We start from the raw sequence: 3,253 nt of genomic DNA, 5'->3' as shown, positions 1-3,253 counted from the left end.
TTTATTGTGGAGATTGACACCTAGGAGATGAAACAGAAGGTGTACCAATGGTTGAATGGGAAACTGATCTGCCCTGTAAAACTTCACCTGCTTCACAATAAAAAGTACACACACACACACACACACACACACACACACATTCTCTTTCCTGCCTTTTTTTTTTTTAACCATTGCTTCAGCACTTAAGCAGGTAATTCTAGACACTAGTCAAAGCATGTGAGTAGTGGTGGCTGTGGTAGAATAGCTCACCTTCCATACAGGACACCCAGGCGCAGTTCCTGCTGGTGCGCCTCTTGTCTGTCCGTGGAGGTTTGCATGTTATTTTCCTGCTGACCAGGATTTAGTGGCACTTTCAGACAAAAAGGAACTAGGAAGAAAGGTCTGGACATCTGCTTCTGAAAATCAGCCAGAGTATTGTGGGGGTGTGTGTGGGGAGGGGGAGCAGGACCAGGCACCCTTTGGTTCCATTGTGCATGGGGCCACCCTAAGTCAGAGCCTGACTCACAGCAGCTAACAACAGTGATAACAATGGAAGAACTAAAAAAAACAAACCTCAATTAATTAATCTTGGCTCCTCTCCTAAAGGCCAACAAATAGTCCTTGAACTAACTACAAACTTTTCTTTGTTGTTGTTGTTGCTTGGTTTTGCTCTGTCTTGTTTTTGTGCATGCTATTAATTCCGCAGGTCTGTCTAAATAAAATAGGCTGGATGAACAACCTGGAGGAGAAAACAACCGGATCAACAGTTCTGGGGGGACATGGGAGAGAGGGAGGTGGGGGGAAAGGAAGTGTGTTAACAAACCCAGGGACAAGGGAACAACAAGTGATCCAAAATCGGTGGTGAGGAGGGTGTGGGAGGCCTGATAGGGCGTGATCAAGGGTAATGTAACTGAGAGGAATTACTGAAACCCAAATGAAGGCTGAGCGTAATAGTGGAACACGAAGAAAGTCAAAGGAAACAGAGGAAAGAGCTAGGAGGCAAAGGGCATATATAGAGGTCCAAATAAAGGCATGTACATATGTAAATATAGTTATATATGAGGATGGGGAAATAGATCTATGTGTATATATTTATAGGTCTAGTATTAAGGTAGCAGATGGACATTGGACCTCCACTCAAGTACTCCCTCAATACAAGAATACTTTGTTCTATTAAACTGGCATTTCATGGTGCTCACCTTCCTGACACAATCACTGAAGACAAAGTGGGTACATAAGCAAATGTGGTGAAGAAAGCTGATGGAGCCCGGCTATTAAAAGATATAGTATCTAGGGTCTTAAAGGTTTGAAGGTAAACAAGTGGCCATCTAGCTTGGAAGCAACAAAGCCCACATGGAAGAAGCACACCTGCCTGTGTGATCACGAGGTGTCGAAGGAATGAGGTTTCAGGCATCAAAGAGCAAAAAAACATATCATTGTGAATGAGGGGGAGTGTGGAGTGGGGACCCAAAGCCCTCTGTAGGCAACTCCCTTTACGGAAGAGTCACGGGGAGGAGATGAGGCAGGCAGGGTGCAGTGTAGTAATGATGAAACATACAACTTTCTTCTAGTTCCTAAAAGCTTCCCCCCACCCCCACTCCCACTCCCACCCATGATCCCAATTCTAACTTGATCCCAATTCTAGCTTACAAATCTGGCTAGACCAGTGGATGTACACTGGTGCAGATAGGAACTGGAAACAGGGAATCCAGGACGGATGATCCCTTCAGGACCAGTGGCGAGAATGGCGATACCGGGAGGGTGGGGTAGAACGGGGAACTGATTATAAGGATCTACATATAACCTCCTCCCTGGGGGATGGACAACAGAAAAGTGGGTGAAGGGAGACATTGGAGAGTATAAGAGATGACAAAATAATAATGTATGAATTATCAAGGGTTCATGGGGGAGGGGAAAAAATGAGGAGCTGATGCCGGGGCCCTTAAATGGAGATCAAATGTTTTGAGAATGAGGGCAATGAATGTACAAATGTGCTTTATACAATTGCTGTATGTATGGATTGTGCTAAGTGTTGTATGAGCCCCCAATAAAACGATTTTAAAAAAATCTTGGCTCTAAACCCTACAGCCTTGGAGTTATAATCGTCTCCATGTTACAGCTGAGGAGATTGAGGATTGGTGGACCCTCTTAAGATCAGAGTCAGGGCTAGAAGCCAGGAGGTATAGCCCCAGAGCCTAGTCTCCCAAAAAAACCCCACTCAGGTTTTAGAGGTGCCAAGCTGTGGTCTCTCTGCCCAGCCAGTGTCCCTGCCTAGGGAGCCACCACAAGACCAGCTCTTATTCAGTCTCAGTCTGTGTGCTTCAGGCGAAGGTACTACCCTAGCAGGCGTGGCCAGGTGACCCAAGAAGGGCTCTGGATTCTTTGTGGAGAGTGCTGCGGGAAGGACACGCTGAGCTTTGCTGTGGAGGTGGCTGGAGGTAGCTGCCATCACTGTCTTCTACTCCATAGGGAATTTGGCTTAGAAATCAAAACTCAGAAAGCAGGCCAGAGACGGGCATCCTGGTGGCTTCAGTGGAGCCTCTTGCAGCTTCCTGAGCAGCATGTTCTCTTTGCCGTTTAAGGCAGAAGGCGCCTTGGTGGTGCAGCGGTTAAGTGCTTGCGTGTTACCAGCCCCCCAGCCACTCACTGCGGCCGGAGAAAGATGAGACCGTCTGTTCCATAAAGATTCTGAAACCTATGCAGGCAGTTCTACCCTGTCTGCTGAAGTCTCCACACACTGGAATCGACTTGGTGGAAACCTGTTTGGTTCAAGACAGTTGGAGCTGTCTGTCTCTTATAGGTTGAGTGACCCCCTAATGGATTCATCCTCAAGTGTCATTCAGTGATTTGGCATCAACCAACATGCCAGCCTCCCCCCTCAGTCCCAGTCCCTCCTTTAGCTCCGCGGGGATCTTTACCTTTCTAGAAACCCACCCATCTTCACACACCCATGTACTTGTGCAGAGGGAGGCCCCTCCGGTTATCTCCGGTTGCACAGCAGGCCTGCCCACTGCTTCCTGTGACGGCTCCGAGGCTGGGCTTTTATACCTATCACGCGTGGCTGTTGCTCCTGGCTGATGTCGAGTCAACCCCTGGCTCACAGTGACTTCCCTACAATGGGACAAAAGGCTGTGTGGTCCTGTGCCACTTCCATGATAGGTTGTGGATGGGACCATTGTCCCCCCTGGGTTTTCATCAGCTGATTTCACAAAGGAGATTGCCCACCCTCTCCTACTTTGGCCATGTGGTCAGGTGTGGTGGGAAGGTGACAGAC

Source organism: Echinops telfairi, unplaced genomic scaffold (genome assembly GCF_000313985.2).
Source record: "Echinops telfairi isolate 266 unplaced genomic scaffold, ASM31398v2 ScPeMD7_5;HRSCAF=22, whole genome shotgun sequence".
In the NCBI taxonomy this organism is placed as follows: Eukaryota; Metazoa; Chordata; class Mammalia; order Afrosoricida; family Tenrecidae; genus Echinops; species Echinops telfairi.
Note: the sequence above shows the minus strand (reverse complement) of the source record.